Source organism: Pseudonaja textilis, chromosome 2 (assembly GCF_049901715.1).
Source record: "Pseudonaja textilis isolate UNSWEBS1 chromosome 2, rPseTex1.2, whole genome shotgun sequence".
Lineage (NCBI taxonomy): Eukaryota > Metazoa > Chordata > Lepidosauria > Squamata > Elapidae > Pseudonaja > Pseudonaja textilis.
This window is the reverse complement of record NC_141991.1, coordinates 63,416,633-63,434,835: the sequence shown is the minus strand read 5'-3', so window position 1 is coordinate 63,434,835 and position 18,203 is coordinate 63,416,633. Positions and strand designations below refer to the sequence as shown.

The 18,203-nt window shown below is 40.0% G+C and overlaps 1 long non-coding RNA gene across 1 annotated transcript; it reads left to right on the top strand.

The window, feature by feature from the left end:
* Positions 1–2,984: 2,984 nt before the first annotated feature.
* Positions 2,985–17,667, top strand: LOC148126882 (uncharacterized). The gene is made up of 3 exons (XR_015741413.1): positions 2,985–3,133; positions 6,743–6,858; positions 17,453–17,667. It is a non-coding gene; the product is annotated as an uncharacterized LOC148126882 (long non-coding RNA).
* Positions 17,668–18,203: the final 536 nt, after the last annotated feature.

Sequence of the window (18,203 nt, the reverse complement as noted above, 5' to 3'; positions counted from 1 at the left end):
GAAAAAGGAAAGATTAATTGCAGGGAAAGAGACTATTCTGGTGAAGATAATTCAGAGGTTGAAAAATATGCACAATTAACTCATGCAAAATATGATTCCCATTTTGGGAGACTTGGTTTGATGTAAACATGTACAGAATTGTAATCTTATGACAATTACCAATTGTCATAAATATGTTTGTTGTTTGGACAGTAAATGTGACTGACCATAAAACTCTTCCCACATAGCGCAACAATAAATTTAAGATGGGTTTGAACACAATTCTAGACTAAAATCTGACTGACTGCTCTGTATTCAATGCACTGTAGTCGGTGTGATTTGTTTGTAGTGCAAAATGTTGTATAAACCCAGACACTTTGAATAATTCAATAAACTATGGTTAAGTACACCACAGGTTAGTGTGTCTGTGCCTCAGCCATTCATCTGGATCTGGCAGATTCTAACTTTGAGTGTCTCCAAGTTATTTTGTCTGCTAAAGGCCTAGAATATTCTCTACAGAGGCTCAAAACATGGTCTTGAGGTTCACCACTGTTCAATAAAGTGTGGGATATCTGAGAAAGAACTGCTGGTTGCCTTTCAATGGACTGATCAGGGAGGATAAATCACTCTCTTTTGCTGACCTTATCACCATGATGTAATCCCTAATGTGGGCTCTTAACATGTTCAGTCAAATCTCTGTCTCCTGACACATCATCTACTAAGCCAAACAAAGGTCAGTTTTATTGTGTAAACATAATGTTGGTGTACAATGGGACAGTTAGCGGTATAAGACTTCAACTTCTAAAATATCCTTTTGACTGACTCTAGTATGGCTGTGCATACATGACTGTTTTCTCACTCTACAGGATTTATATTTCCAAGCAATAAAAGGAAGGTACTGAATGTGTTTTTAATTTAGCAAAATATGGTGCATTTTAAGTATGCTTCCTCGGAACTTTGAATATTTTCTTCCATTTATAAGCAAAATAAACGAATGCAAGATGTTGGAGCAGAGATGGACTTTATTTTCTCCATCTCTTTCTACCTATTGTATGTTTTTTCACCACCACTACCATGCAGTGATGGGATTCAACCTTTTTTTACTACCAGTTCTATGAGAGTGCACTTTGTGCACATGTGCAGCATTCAAAAACTGCCAATTTTAAGCTTTAAAGCTTACCTTCTATTTAGTGCTGGTGAGTAAAACAGCTGAGGCACGAATCTTGCTGGGCTTCCTTAGAGGTAGCCTGATCTTCTTGTAGCCCCAAGGCACTGGCTGCTTTTAGGGTGTGTGTGTGTAAAAAAGGAGACCTCCAAAGATAAGGAAATTAGTTGAGACCACCCTTAGACATTTCCATGTAGACTTGTGTCTGCTGTACAATGGGGAGATTGAGCAGGTTTATGCCACAGAAAGAGGTGGCAAGCGAGACTGGCTCTATGTCACCTGCCTCTGGTGACAGGGAGGGTTTTGGCATGCTGTAGAATAAGGACAAATGCTTCTGGGAATTAATCGGACAGATAAAAATAGAAACTGGCAAGATCTATGATGGGACTGGGTGTGGGTGAGGCTTTTCTCAGCCCATTCAGCTTTTCAGTCTATTTTTTCATGCATGGGAGATCTGTGTACTTCGTCCCTAGCAGAGCACATTAGATCCAATCTCTTCTCTGTATTGACTCTCTCTCTCTCTTTTGCCACCTTTAAGTCATTCTATTTTTATCATCACATTTCCACACTGTCCATCTCACCTAAGTGATGTGACAAACACCCTTCTTATCTATCATTTCTCCTTCCCTTTGGGGTTGTATTTTAAAGTTTTTTTTCTTCATGCTGGCTTATGCTTGCCTCCTTCACTAGATAAACAGAAAATTTAAATCAGATGCAAACCTTATAATAGCCAACTTCCCCAAAGCAATGCGATGTTTCAATGCTGTTTGACCCATGTTGTATTTGAAGCCTGGCTCTCACTTTTCTTTGTGGGAAGACACCGCAAAGATATTTGCCAACCCGAGAGGAGATGCACTTTACAAGAGAATTACGGCACAGATACTATGTTGTTATAATCTCTTGACTCAGGCAATCTCAAAACCCCAACAGTTGACTGAGTCCATTAGAAACTGCGCCAGATCACTGAATTCAGGATAATCTGCTGGCTGCAAACCTTCAGCTTTTCATACCAGAGTCTTTTTCAGTATTACTTGAAAACATCAGGCATTGAACTTGGAAGCTTCTGTACACACAGCATGCACTCTAATAATGCTCCTAGTGTCATTGTAAGGAGTTTCTTGTTGTAAACAAGAGTGTAATCCTGGCATTAGTTTTTGGAATAAATGGAGTTTTGTTTCTGCCAATGGAAATGCAGACAATGATCCATTTCCCCTTAAATTGTAACCAGGAGTTTCAGCGGTAGGCAGAGTTGGCACTAATGCAGCTGGAGTTGTGTTGTCCAACTCCAGATACCCTACCTTCCAAGCAATTTTTTTTTAGAGAAAGAGCAAAGGGACGGGCCAGGCAGACATAAATCACAAACTGAGGACAGGAAGAAGGTAATAATTATGTGAAGCTTTAAGATTTGTTTAAAAAAGGAAAAAAGTGTTTGGAAGAATTTGGAAGCTTTCAAAGTTGTAGGCCATGAATTTCTGTTCAGTTATCCTGTTCTAGAGACATTACTGGTAAAAACTTCCAAAATTCCAATATTAGGGTTAGGGCAGCTTTGGATGTGGTGAATTCAAATGTCAATGCATTTTCTTAGATCCTGTTTCTCGGGGATGCCAGGCTGGAAGTGGCATGTAGGAAAAAAACACACACAATCCTTTCTAGGATTTGTTCTGCTTCTTCAATTTTCCCTTTGCATTGTTGTATCAGAAACCAAAGATAGCAAATGGTACTCTTTCCTGTAATTTTATATTTTTATTATTTATTTATTTTTACCTCATCTTTATTATTTTTACAAATAACTGAAGGTAACGAATATATCCAGCACACCTTCTTATTTTCCCCAGAACAACTCTGTGAGGTAGTTTGGGCTGAGAGAGAGTAACTGGAACCAAGGTTCACTCAGCTGGCTTTCATGGCTAAGATAGAGACTTGAACTCACTGTGGTTGAGTAGCCTGGTGTCTCAATCCCTAGACCAAACTGGCTCTACTTCTGATATGGTAAGAAGCAGTGGTGGGATTCAATTTTTTTTACTACTGGTTCTGTGGGTGTGGCTTGGTGCACGTGGCATGGCTTGGTGGGCGTGGCAGAGGAAAAAATACCTTAAAATCCCCATTCCTTCCCCACTCCTGGGGGAAGGTTACTGCAAAATCCCCACTCCCTCCCCACCCCACTAACCTGCTTTCCAGCTCCGTTCTCCTGTGCAGGGCAACAAAAGAAGACCCAGATCAGCTGGGACTCGGGAGGCAGAGAATAGATGGGGGTGGGGCCAGTCAGAGGTGGTATTTGCCGGTTCTCCCAACTACTCAAAATTTCCACTACTGGTTCTCCAGAACTGGTCAGAATCTGCTGAATACCACCTCTGGTAAGAAGCTTCTGAATTCATTATATCTGCATTTGTTATATATGCACGTGGTTTAGCTGAATCCAGATATATTCAGCATTATGGAAGAAACACTTTTATTCATTGATCAAGTTTGTATAGCCACCCATTTCACCAAAAGTGACTCTGGGTTGCACACAATTTCTCATCAACTGTTTCTTGAAGCTTTACTGGTACTTCCCCTTGGGGGCTGCCAGAAGCCTTTCAGGGTTGGCTGTGAATCTGTGCTACAATTAATCGCTTCTGGCATGCCACTGACACCCTCAGTGCTATGATATTTCAGGTGTCAGTTCTCTTGGAAACCTGGGCTCAGCTATGGTTGAAGAGCTTTTCGAAACTTGAGCTCCTTGGGAAGGATGCATGGCTGGCTGTTGCCTTTGTTATTTCTGAAGGAAAAGAATAAGCAGTCTATGACAGAGGTATCTTTCAGGCCTCAAAGCTTACATCATCCCGTCTTGAGGAGGTGGTGAGGAGGGAAGTATTTAATTGAATCTTGATGAAAATAAATGTGGGCTTCATTTACCAGAATGGCAGGAGGTAAAGCCTTTTTTTAATTATTTAAACCCAAAACATCTGGAAAAAGCCTGATGAGAACCTCCAAGTCCTCTGACTGATTGCATCTTCCTGGGTCTTTCCAGATGACATTTAAAACATAGATGCTTATTCCCACACAAAGGAAGAAGGCTTATGTGATACCTCAAACTTTGATGGAGCCCTGATAATACAACATCTGTCTCCATGTAATATTGGAGGCAGCTTCTTTGTAGAATGAGGGAAATAGTTGCATCAGAAAAAGATGGGTGAGGGGGGGAGGAATTATGTACCTATTGCAACTGGGGAAAAAGAAGTATAACCAGGTATTTAATGTGCTTTCATGCTGAAAAGAAGCCATAGCACTTAGATTTTATATTCTGCTTCACAATGCTTTACAGCTTTACCTGCTGGTAATAACACTGCAAAAGTTTATAATGAACCTATCCAGGATGATTGGTCTAGCTTATTACATCTTATTTCAGTGCTTTAGTCTTTGCTGTCATCCAAACTTTTGAGTGTAAAGTTGCATTAAATCTGTAAGGTGTCATAGATATTCTTTGGAGTTTTGCTACTGACATGAATTGCCAGCATCTTTTTATGATGTAATATTCATATGCAGCAATAGTGAAAGGAAATTATAATAAAGCATAATGGAAAATAAGTAAAAACAGGAGATAAATAGGCCCATCCCTATTATTCCCTTCTATTTGAGTAGAAGATTGCCATGATGTACCAGGCCTGTTGATCTAACCAGGAAGTTAAGGGAGGAAAAATCCAGAAGAGAAAGGAGACGATGATGGCGGCAAACCACTTTTATATGATTTCCATGACATCACTAGGAGTTAAGCTCAAAAAGATGTTTCTTTTATTTCCCCCAGCAGGTTTGCCCATTGCAACCTCGGGGTCCTTTAACTTTTCAGTTTGTCCTCCAGAAAGTAAAAAACAACATTTACCACTGCTGAGCAGAGATTTTCTTTAATTGTTTCATTTTGACTGCTGCTTATGCTTGTAGACGAATAGCTATGTGACTGAACTCACACAATCAGGCATCCTATTATTTGGAAATTTCTCTATTGGGATCTGTACATTATTGTGATTTCCTCTTCCCTCTCTATTCAAATAAACTTTTTTGCTTTTGGATAAGGACAATCACATGTCCAAGTGACTCTTTACCATGGAATTGGACATTATGGCCAGGCCTACAGATGCTGAACCAATATTATGGATGTGCCAACTTTTACTGGTGCAGAGTACATCCTTGGAAATATCTCTCCCTCCCACATTTTAATGTTCAGCTGAGAGTTGTGTGCTATCACTGTTCTGTAACACTTCCTGTTAACAGGTTGCCAACAGATTCAGAGAGTCTACTTGCACTGAATATGAAGCCCCTTTGCATTTTAATACGGCACACTTACTGCTACATGTGAGGAGGGGAAAATGTAATTCTGATTTCTAGCCCCATTTTCCAACATTATTTCTCTTTACCCAGCCACGTGCTTCTTTTTTTAAAACAACAACAACAACAATCCTCCACTATCAGCAGTTTTTAACTTTCCTGTTATTGTATGTTTTGGAAAATGTGCTATTATACATCTGGTTGAGGGAAATGATGAAGTCTTCCTGCATACTGCAGTTCTAATCGCCACACATTTACTCTGAAATAAAAATGGAAGGTGTGCAATATAAATATTACATCGTGTAGTTTAGCCCTGAAACGTTCCATAATTATTAAGCCCATGCAAAAGGGGTTCTGCTCTGCCTTGAGTTGTCACAGTGAGCAAGACCATCACAGCAGTCTGAAAAAAGAGGATGCCTTAACCCAGAAAAGTCCACACACGCACACACACATGCACACAACGGCCAGTTGAAGCCTCGAACCTGGACAGCTTGATTTGGTCACCATTTCCATCTGATAGAAAGGAATATTTCTGCATAAGCTGCTCTTTTAGTGTCTGGGCTCAAGCAAAGGAACTGATCCAACGTGGCATTTTGGAGGGGAATGCCATTTTGATTCAGTGCTTTGTCTTGAAGGGGAACCTGGACCAAATCGGTGTAAAATCAAGGTGACTCTTCAGAGTTCTACACAACCTTAGCAATTAATTGACGTTCCAAATCAGGCTAAGGAGAGTTCACTCATAATTTCCTCCAGAGTGAGTACTGGTCACATGTGTTTCTCCAAACAAAAGAATACGAGAAATTTATCTGCATAAAATATGCACGTACTGATTTATAGGCATTGATGCAAAGTTAGAAACTGCAGCTCATGGGACTGATGCCACCAAAAGGTTAGGGAGCTGCACAGGAGTCCTTTTTAATTGAACGAACAAGGTCCCGCTAAAAACATATCATTCACGCCCAAATGTATATTTCTTCCCTTGCTATTTTTGGGGGGACTGAACGGGTTTTACCAAGTGACCAAGATTAAGAAGCTGCTCCTTTCCTACTATTTCCTATTTTTAACTCTTGCAAGAAGAAATGTATTACAGTCTTTCTGTCATTTTCCAAATAATTAAATGAAAGAAGCACATAACTGAAAACCACGGGGCACTTTCCTCTGCACAAAATATGCTCTGGTAACTCCTTTTAAAATTTCCTTTCCCTTCTCATACCACCAGCTCCTAACCGAAGCAGCTTAAAGGCTTCCTTAAGCTGCTCCAGCTTCAGTGTGTTTTTTTCTCTCTCTCTTTGTCAGACATTCTTGGGTCAGCTCACCTTGGGTTTGAGGGAGAAAATAGGGAGGGCTAAAAATGCCACCTTGAACTCCTGAATGAAAGGCAGCATATCAACCAATCGTAGAGGTAAATAGCAGTAATAACCCTCCCCCTTTTTACAAGCCTGTAGTTCCTATTCAGGGTAGAGTTGGGGCAACTAGATAGAGCTGAGCAGAGGTGGCATTCAGCAGGTTCGGACCAGTTCTGGAGATAGCAGAACTTTCGGTAGTTCGGTAGCAGAAATGTTGAGTAGTTCGGAGAACCGGCAAATCCCACCTCTGACAGGAGATTTTATAGTATCCTTCCCCTGCCATGCCCACCAAGCCACGCCCACAGAACCGGTAGTAAAAAAAATTGAATCCCACCACTGGAGCTGAGCATTTACCGGCTGGATGCCCTTTCTGACACCTATGCAGAGTTTGCAGCAGTTATTTTTTTCTTTGCACCTTAGGAGACCTAGGACTGAACTCTCAACCTTCTTTTATGGGCGGTGAGTATCTTCTCCACTAGGTCACCACATTGCTCTAGAAGTAAATAATCAGTAGCCATGAATAACTTCTTACTTGTTTCATTGATAACTACTGCTCATGGAGTAGGGCTGGGACCTGACCAGCTCCCCCTGGCCATCACCTTTAGGGTCTTCTGCAGGTATGGCACCCTCCTTCTACAATCACTGGCCTTTGAGCTTGGCTTGTAAGAGATGCTGAATACCTACCTTCATAATGTCAGTCTGCTTGCCTGTCTCACACAGGTATCTTATGAACACAAGTTGATGGATATTTTAAAACAGCTCTAAACCAGTGATCTTAGCTGACAGTTCCAAGGCACAGAAGAATAATACCAGGTGAAGAAAGATGAACATATTTTGATGTTTCTGCTTCATGTAGCCCCTCATCCACTCTTGTGACATGTCAATGAGGGTACTTTTCTATAGGTAGGCACAACAGGTACAAAGGACAGCACCCTTCATCAGCCTTGCTATTGTTGCAGAATGAGGATTAGCAATAGGCATAGCACTATTATCTTAGTTCACAGATAATTGATGGGTAACAGAATCATCTGAAGATCCCAGAGTGGCTGCAATCCAGTGGCTTGCTACCTCAGCATTTTCAACCTGGTGTCACCATGAGGTTTCTCCTTGCAAGAGTCGAAGAATTCTTTGCTTTAGACCAAATGCAAGTTACTTGTCAGCAAAAAGAATGATCCATCATTGTCAAATGGTGTCAGATCAGGACAAACAGTGTTGCAAATCTTTGCAATTGCTTTCACATCCCACCGTATTCATTTGTGAGCCAGTTTGTTACGGTGGTCCGAATGTTGAACCAGGAATTGGGAGACTGGGAGACTTTAGGCACAGAAACTGGCTCAAGGATTTGGGGCAAGTTAATCTTTCCACTTAACTCAGAGGTAGGGAAAAGGAAAGAAAGAAGCCTTAAGTACACCACACTGAAGTTGTACAAAGCAGAAGTAAGCCATAAATCAAACAACAGTACAATGAAATTGCAACCTTGTTCAATGTGCTCACCATATCTGGAAAAGTGAACTTAAAATGTCTAAACTTTGCTGTCACAGCAAAGCCATAACAGTTAATATAAGTAGAAACTCATTAAGGAGAAAATGGTTGGAAACAATAAGCAAAGCAAGTTAGAACACAAGAAAAACCTGCTGAATTGGACTAAAGACCCATTTAAGCTGGTATTACAATTCCAGTCAGATAACACCAGGCAATTTATTAGTCTCATGTGCAATTAAGAACATTATTAAACCAATAGATCTTCAAGGCTATTTATTATTTCTCCAAGGAGGCATACTGTTAAGTAAGCATCTGATAAAACAGAGTGCTTGAGGCTTACGCTTTATTTACCCTTTACATATTTTCGAATCCCAGCTAGGGCTTTTCAATGTCCCTTGCAAAGTTGGTTCAGGATTGGAGGCAAGTCTGAGTGAGTGACTCTACCTTCCAGCTTCCTGTAAAAGTCCAGTTTCAATGTAGCTGAAACTGGACTTTTATAGGGAGCTGGAAGGTAGAGTCATTCACTCTGACTTGTCTCCAATCCACAGTGTTCATGTGCTTCTCAATTTACTCTCCCTCTGCCGTTGTCAGAGATTCAGTCTGAGGGTCTGCAATATCAGGACCTATTTACTGTTCAGACTATTCATTATCAAGACTGAATGTTACTTCTGATTGGCTCCAAAGATTCTCACAAGCACAGGAAGATAGATGCCTTTAGATAGACTTATGCACAATCTAACCTCATTCTCCTTTGCAACCTTAGTCATTCTTCTTACTAAGTGAGAGTCATGCTACACTTAAACCAAGCAATAGCCCTACAGCTTGTGTTTTTCCTATTGTTCACAGGGCTTTTACAACAATCTCCAGGCAACAAGCAGTCTTATTTTATACATAGCCTAATATTTGTTGTATTACTTCTGGTAATATTTATTTTAAATACCCATATCCTTGTACTTGTTTGTGATTGTTTCTCTGATAGAATGATGGTATTTTCTTACTTTATGCTATTTCATCTTTTGATCTCTGTAAATTGAGAAGGGCAGACAATAAAGCCATTGTTAGCACCTGCACGGCAGTGACTATCAAGGTGCAGAACTGCATAAAACCACAGGTACGTGACTACAGTGTCCTACAGATGGGGCTTCGTGCATGTATTTGCTCTGGCACTTTTATATAATAAGCCAAGAGGTATGTAAAGCATAATAGTATAATCCCAGAGTGCTTTAGGCATGGGCTTTACTCTTTACATTTACAGAAAAGAAAACAATTCAATGAAATACATAATTAGCTACAGGTCTATTTATACTACACCAAACAAGAGAGAGCAAATGTCCCCACAATGACATTTTTTTCCCCTTCTATATGAAAACATTTTCCCCCCTTCATGAAACCAGCTGCAGGTATGATCTAAGCCAACTTCACACACAAAGACTGTTGACTGAATTTCTTAGGATTGATTTACAATTTGATTGTGCACTAATGAATAGATAGGGCTAGAGATTTATAGCCACACAAAATAGACAAGGAATAAGATTCCTTTTCTCTCTCTTTCTTTCTCTCATTCTCTGTGTAAGTTAAAACTCCATGAACTCTAATTAGAAGAAAATGAAAGGTTTTTTTAAAAAATAAATGGATATTAACTATTGGTTCGTATCCAGAAGGGAGTCATGAATAAATGGCTTATTTTATGAACATGCCATTGTTATTGAGTGGCTGAGGCAGTTGCTCCTAGTGGATCCTGAATGGAGCGAGTGTGACATCCCTCCACTTGCCCTGTTGGACACCTCAGCAGCCTTTGGTATTGCTGATTACAGTATTTTTAACTTTTTCAAGAAGCCACTGGAATTTATAGTTTTAAGATGGGCACATGCACATAATGGTGATACCAGTTCTATATGTCTACTGGAGGTTGTCAGGGCTTCTATGAGGACAAACAGGTTTAAAATCAACCTCAGCAAAATGGAGTGGCTGCTGATTCCCACCCTATATTTGGGGTGGTGTTCTCCCACAAAGGGTGGGGTAACAACTTGGGGAGCGGGGCGTTCCTCCTGGATTGAAATAGGAGCCACCAAAGATGATCAGTCATGCTTGCAATTGATTAGTGGTTTGCTTCTGAGTGCAATGTAAGGTGCTGATAGTTGCTTGTCCAACCTGGACAACCAATGAGTTGAAAGTCCTGCCTTATTATTCAAAACAATTAAATAATAATAATTCACATTCTATAGGAGCGCTTGTCATTGAACATTTACATTTGAACCAAAAGTTGGAGATTTTAAAGGAGCCCAGGATTCTAGAGGCACAACAATTTTTTTAATAAACGAAAAAGAGAGATAGAAGAGGCTCTTGAATGCTCACGGCATTTGGAAAATTAAGGACAACCTCCAGTTCATCCAATATGACTCTTGGATTAAAACAAAACAAGCTCCCATCCATGCTGTAGATTTAACTGAGCTCAGAAGGAGCCCAGTATTCCATCATAGTGCAAGCAAAGGGAGAAATCAGGATTAAAAACTGCTATTTCATTGTTAAAGTTTAGCTTAACTATTCCCTGCATTAGGAAAAGCTCAGAAACTCTTTTAGAATGATTGAGGCCAGCCGTATTGAATTAGGAATTAGGTACTTAAATGCACAATGATTACAAAACTGTAAATAATAGTTTTGGAGACTATTAGGAGGATATGGGAGTTGCAACCATTGGAACTTCTGGGTAAATGGTTGTCCAAATTTTGGAATCTGTCATTTTGTACTGTGGTCAATTACTGTAACTTAAAGAGTCTGTAGGACATAGATATCACTGCCTTGCTGAATGCGAGCTTGGAGAAAGCAGCCCCATGCAGAATGCTGGGGGAATCAGAGCTGGGAAAAGGAGAAGAAGTTTAGGGATTCATAATAATGAAGAAAGTTACAATTTGACAGGTCAGACAAATTGTATCTGTGTTATAAATGTATCCATAGCTAACAAACATAATTTATCAAATTAACTCAATTTTGTGGGTTCACATGACACACCAAACCACTAACAACCCACATGGGCTGAGTTTGTGCAATACACTAGATTAAAATGTGACTAGGTAGTTTGTGGTTTGGTGTGAGGCAAACAATTCAACTTCTGACAACAGATCTGTCACAGTCAAAGTTTTTGACGTAGAATTGTCCGTAGACTGAATACATGAGGGTTGGCATTCACTAAACCTGAATGGGAATTGTTGGTGATATTCATTTAAAAAAAAACGAAGCAAAACTGTCTTACAAAATATGAAATGAATCCTAACTTACATAGAGTGTCTTCAAAATAACTATAGAGGATCCAAGTGTGTTCCAACCTTAGAAGGAGCTCTTGGCTCCTTTGAGGTGTCCATTGAAACATACCTATGGAAAAAAAGCAGCAAAACAAAGCAAAAAATATACCTTTGAAAAAAGGAAACAAAAGAACCTTGCTTCTCTTCATCTGGGAGAAATAGCCACAACTATTTGTTCTGCATGTGCAGAACAAGCTCTCAGTGAAATGGTCAGGCTGATAGAGTAACATGGCTCACTGAGATGCTTCAAGTACACAAGGTGAAGTAGTTAGTTGAGGCAGCTTGCAGATCTACATCTTCCATATAAAGCATTATATTCAAGCAATTCACTCTTGACCTTAAAAGTTTCAAGAGCCAAAGGAAAGAAATAAAAAGAATGGGTTGTTCTTATACAAACTTGTGAATTTCCAACCAGTCTTTGAGCCATAAAGCTCTGGGTTATGGCAACATAATCTATAGAAAAGCAAGTTTAAATATAATGGCCATCCAAGAAGTACAGAGCGGTCAATATGGAAAAATTAACAAAATAAATCCTGGAAAATAATTATACAACCATATAGGGGAAAGGAGAAATAACTGCTGACTTTAGTTACTGCAAAAATGGATGAAAATAGTAAAGTAAACATATTCTAATTTCATCTGGATGTTGACAATGCCAACCTTATACAGTTCCTTTAATATGTTGCTCTGCTGATCTCATTGGGATCAAAGAGAACTGAACTCAAGATGATGTTAGAAATGGTGTAACAAAATCCATAAAATTTCACCCATGTCGAGGGGCATCTTTGTAACCTTGGGAACATTATAACAGCAATAAGCAATATATTATGTTTTTCTGGGCCAAGAGAAGCAATATGATTCAAATGATTGAGGGAGCAGAAGAATGACTCAGAACTATTCTCAGAAACTAAAACCCCCAAACAAATACAATTTTTGATGGGTGCATATCTTCTTGAATAAAACAACATTCTATATGCATAGAAAAAGTTCAGTACAGCTCAGACACATTTATATAACCTCTGTGAGAACTAGGCTTCTATAATGTACGCTGCTCAAAAAAATAAAGGGAACACAAAAATAAGACATCCTAGATCTGAATGAATGAAATATTCTTATTAAATACTTTGTTCATCATATAGTTGAATGTGCTGACAACAAAATCACACAAAAATTATCAATGGAAATCAAATTTAGCAATTTGGAGATACATTCAAAATTAAACTGGAAAAAAACACTACAGGCTGATCCAACTTTTGATGTAATGTCCTTAAAACAAGTCAAAATAAGGCTCAGTAGTGTGTGTGGCCTCCATGTATGACCTCCCTACAACACCTGGGCATGCTCCTGATGAGGTGGTGGATGGTCTCCTGAGGGATCTCCTCCCACACCTGGACTAAAGCATCCCCCAACTCCTGGACAGTCTGTGGTTCAGTCTGTTGGTGGATGGAGTGAGACATGATGTCCCAGATGTGCTCAGTTGGATTCAGGTCTGGGGAACGGCCGGGCCAGTCCATAGCATCAATGCCTTCATCTTGCAAGAACTGCTGACACACTCCAGCCACATGAGGGCTAGCATTGTCGTACATTAGGAGGAACCCAGGGCCAACTGCACCAGCATATGGTCTCACAAGGGGTCTGAGGATCTCATCTTGCTATCTAATGGCAGTCAGGCTACCTCTGGCGAATATATGGAGGGCTGTGCAGTCACCTAAAGAAATGTCACCCCACACCATTACTGACCCACTGCCAAACCGGTCATGCTGGAGGATGTTGCAGGCAGCAGAACGTTCTCCACGGCATCTCCAGACCCCGTCACGTCTGTCACATGTGCTCAGTGTGAACCTGCTTTCATCTGTGAAGAGCATAGGGCACCAGTGGTGAATTTGCCAATCTTGGTGTTCTCTGGCAAACGCTAAATGTCCTGCACAGTGTTGGGCTGTAAGCCCAACCCCCACCTGTGGACATCAGGCCCTCATACCACCCTCATGGAGTCTGTTTCTGACCGTTTGAGCAGCCACATGCACATTTATGACCTGCTGGAGGTCATTTTGCAGGGTTCTGGCAGTGCTCCTCCTGTCCCTCCTTGCACAAAGGCGGAGGTAGTGGTCCTGATGCTGGGTTGTTGCCCTCCTACGGCTTCCTCCACGTCTCCTGATGTACTGGCCTGCCTCCTGGTAGCGGCTCCATGCTCTGGATACTACGCTGACAGACACAGCAAACCTTCTTGCCACAGCTTGCATTGATGTGTCATCTTGGATGAGCTGCACTACCTGAGCCACTTGTGTGGGTTGTAGACTCCGTCTCATGCTACCACTAGAGTGGAAGCACTGCCAGCATTCAAAAGTGACCAAATCATCAGCCAGAAAGCATAGGAACTGAGAAGTGGTCTGTGGTCACCACCTGCAGAAACACTCCTTTATTGGGGATGTCTTGCTAACTGCCTATGCTTTCTACCTGTTGTCTATTCCATTTGCACAACAGCATGTGAAATTGATTGTCAATCAGTGTTGCTACCTAAGTGGACAGTTTGATTTCACAGAAGTGGTGATTGACTTGGAGTTACATTGTGTTGTTTAAGTGTTCCCTTTATTTTTTTGAGCAGTGTATTTATTTGTAACATTGGAATAGCCACCATTTTAAAACTGCTCTTTGAACTGTGTTGAAAATTAACTCTCTGCCTAATTGAATCTATTCTCATTGAACTGAATGGAAATTACTACACCAATCCCACAGAAGAAAAGCATGCATTCTGCATAATTGGAGACACTTAAAAAAATCCTGCTCACAGATAGACCCAATCCAGCTAGTCATCCAGCTATTGATAAAAACAGTATCATTTTATGGCACAAAATTATTTATTCAGGTACACTGTCTACCTGGATGTTTTGAAGTAGATCACAATACTTTTTGCAACAACAAAGGAAGACATTAGGACATTGCCAATCTTTTTCTCCAAATCACGGACAAAACATTGTTGAAATATGTTCTAACTTTGTGACTTTCCTGCACCAACAAAACTTTTCTCTAAACATAATGCTGAGGATAAACCAGTATCAGCAACCATCCCATTCTCACATGCTTGAATATCCAGGAATCAAAAGCCTAACTGTCAAATCCATAAGTCTTCTTGCCATGCTTACAAAGCCAGCAACAATGCTTGTAGAAAGCTCTACAGTTTCATTTATGTGAGGAACTTCCTAAAGCGAACCAGCAAAACAAGTTTGGAGAAAAACAACAACAACCCCTTCTTGCACAAACAAAAAAAAGAGAGTTTTGATTAAAGACTTCTGAATACTAAACAAAAATATTGGAAAGCTGTCCAATTGAAACCACACACAGAAGAGTGTAGTAATGCAAACCTGGAGGCAGCTCACCGTGACACATGGCGTGACTAGAAATCAAAGCAACCAAACCCTGGGAAAGTGTCATGAAACCAAGCCTCTATTCTCTAAAAACAATAAACTTTTAAAATCTGACCTTATTTTCTGTTGATACGAATAAAATCTTTTAAAACTTTTGTAGCTCCATGGGAGGATGGAAGGGAAAATGGGTTGCAGTGTTGCACTCTTTTCTTGAGATAGTCTAAGGTCAGTTTTTCAGAGGTGAATCAGTTCTTCAGTAAAGCAAACATGCCTAGGATTACAGTATAAACTCCTAATGTAATATCCTATAATTGGCATGCACATTCATGGAAAAAACATTTAACAGAGAAGAAGAAGAAATCCTTCCTTCCTTCCTTCCTTCCTTCCTTCCTTCCTTCCTTCCTTCCTTCCTTCCTTCCTATCCCTTCCTATCCCTTCCTTCTTTCAACCCCTTCCTTCCAACCCCTCCCTCCCTTCCTTCTTTTCCAGCTTGAAGAAGCCAAATATATATTATCTTAACTTGGAAGAATCTGCACTATAAATTGTCTTTTTATCTCCTTTTCTTCCTTAGCACAGATCATACATAACCACAAATGTATATGCTTTAACAGTAATGACTGTCCCAAGTTATTCCTCTGTCTGTGGCTAGGGATGAGGTGACTCCAGAGGCAGAGTTGGCTTTTTCAGAATTGTCTCCAGGGTTTAAAGCTAGGCTTGGTTTCCCACATGTGACTCATTTCAAGTTTGGCCAAAACTGCCATTGGAGGGGGCAATATGTCAAAGACATATTCCTCTTTCCTCCTTCCCCACTGATGGCTCATCATACCCTTTGTGGGCTGACCAGGAACAATGGACTTAACTGCAATGCTCTGAGCAACAATGGATAAAATTTGAGGTTACAGGATTTCTTCTGAGTTATCTTTTCCTAAATGCTCAAGATCCATCAAACAGATTAATAAGAAAAAAAAATATGGCTTAGAGCCCAAATGTATACTTAGAATTAACAATAAAGAGCCCTATGACACTTTAACAACTAACAAATGTACTATTGTGCAAGTTTTGATGCCAGTAAGACTTTTAGTTGTTGTTTTTTTTTAAAAAGAAACTAACATAGTTACTCCCTTTTGGAAACTTTGAGGCTTTCCAGATCAGTAATCCATCTGTTTCTCAAGTTTATACAACACCTATTTAAATGTATTTGGAATATATTTGTGCTATTTATTTTTCTACCACTAAGCTAATATTCATAGTGTTATAACCATGAGCATAATTAAATTTTGGGGAGACCATTACTCAACCAGCTTTATCTTACTTGTTTTTAAGTTGCCCAATAGCTGACTGCTCTTCTGGTCTCATCCCAGATAACTAAGTTGAGAATTGACAAAAATACCTTCATACCTGCCCTTGTAAAAAGAAAAAAAATGCTAATATCATGCATTTGTCTATATTGGTTTTATGGTGTTTGTGTGTGTATCTCCAGTCAGAAAGGCTGAGGATCTGACAGGGCAGATCCCTAATCATAAAGCAGCAATATTGCATTCAGAAGCCCTTTTGAGTAGCTATGATATGGTGGCAAGGGCACAAACCAGCATTCAGAAGTCTTTCCCAGTGGCTGTAAAAGTGGCAGCACCACACCAATCTGTGTTTAAAAACATCTCCCAGTGAATTGGTGGATATCTGGCAGCGTTAAGGAAGATCAGTAGTGCATATACAATTGCTAAGATATTGAAAGCCAAATCACTATTGGCTCTAGAAATGTAGCAGAGCTTCTCTGAACTTGAATTTTCAAAGGAGAATTTTCATTACTGGAGAAAATGCAAAGGAGGACATATATCTGGTTATGTACAAAAAAACTTATCTGTCAAACAAATAGTTGGGGCATTATATTGGGAAAAGCTTTAAAATGTCTTAGATTTAAGTAAACGTTGCACTGAGGAGTTATGCTCTTCTTTTCTGCTTTCCCCAATTGGACTGTTTTCAATTTTTCTGCTAGCAATTGGATTTTTGTGTAGCATTCCCATTTACCTATGCCAGCCACTAGATTAAATTAAAAAGATGAATTCCTTTCATGGAGAAAGAGAGGGATGGGAAAGGGCCATCTGGAGATCTCTTCAGTTTTGGTCTTCTGAACATGTAAACACGACTGTCTCTCAGCATAGATAATGCACAACATACATATTGCATTAAACTGTTTTCCACAAAACAATGTGTTCCACCTGTGTTGACCAAACTTCCATCAGCTAATCTCAGCTGTCACTGCCTGTGATTGCTGGGAGGAGAGGGAGTCATGATTCAATATATCTAAAGGTTAATAGTTGGTGAAAGCTGGCAGAAAGGACACTGAGGGGTTTTTTTGGGGTGGGGGGGTGGGGGGTGTTCTATACATACAAAGACCTACCTGCTGGCCAGAGCTAGAAAAGCCAAGCCACAGGCAAATACAGTTTCTTGTCAAAATCACTCTATTATTATGTCACAATCATTTTATTATTATGTCCTTTTAGAACAGACAGGAAGAAGAAAGCGAGTTTTGGAAATGAGCTACTGAGAAAACCTTGGAAAGCAGGCACCTCATGTTTCGCCTACTGCAAATTTCTTGCAAAGATCCTGGAACCTGGTTTTGCACCATTATTACTCTTTTGCAGAGGACCCCAAACACCCGAAAAACCAAGTACAATTTACAGGAGGCAAATTGCTTAGTTTCTTGGAACATAAAACTGCCGGCACATTTTACACTACAGATGCTCATTAATAAACATAAAAAACAAAACAAAAACAAGTGGAAAATAGTTTCTTCCTTTGCTGGCTGCGGGAATGGGAAAAAAAAGATGCAAAAAAAAAAAAAAAGGGTCTGACTCCAACTAGTGTCCTCTGTTCAGCTATGAATTCATTCCAAAGAGAAATAGAAGAAAGCCATGACCTCATCTCATCACTATGCTATGGAAGACATGTGAATAATCAGTGGACAGGAAGAAAAAGTAAAATTTAGAATGTAGGTGCAGCCCAACTCTTTTGTCCAAGACATTAATGATTTACTCAGCCTTTGTAAGAGTCCCATTATTTCCCAGGAGTAGTCAATGACTCAGCAGTTCAGCAAATTTTTTTTCCTGATGACTTCATCACATAATTATCTCCAAAACCAGCACCTCCCACCCCTTCTCAAACTTTAGAAATGGATGACTGGGTTGGACAAACTTCTGGCTATTCTCCCCTCATACCTTCCAGTGCTAACATGCCATACCACTTGTTATGTGGTTCACACAGTTAGTGT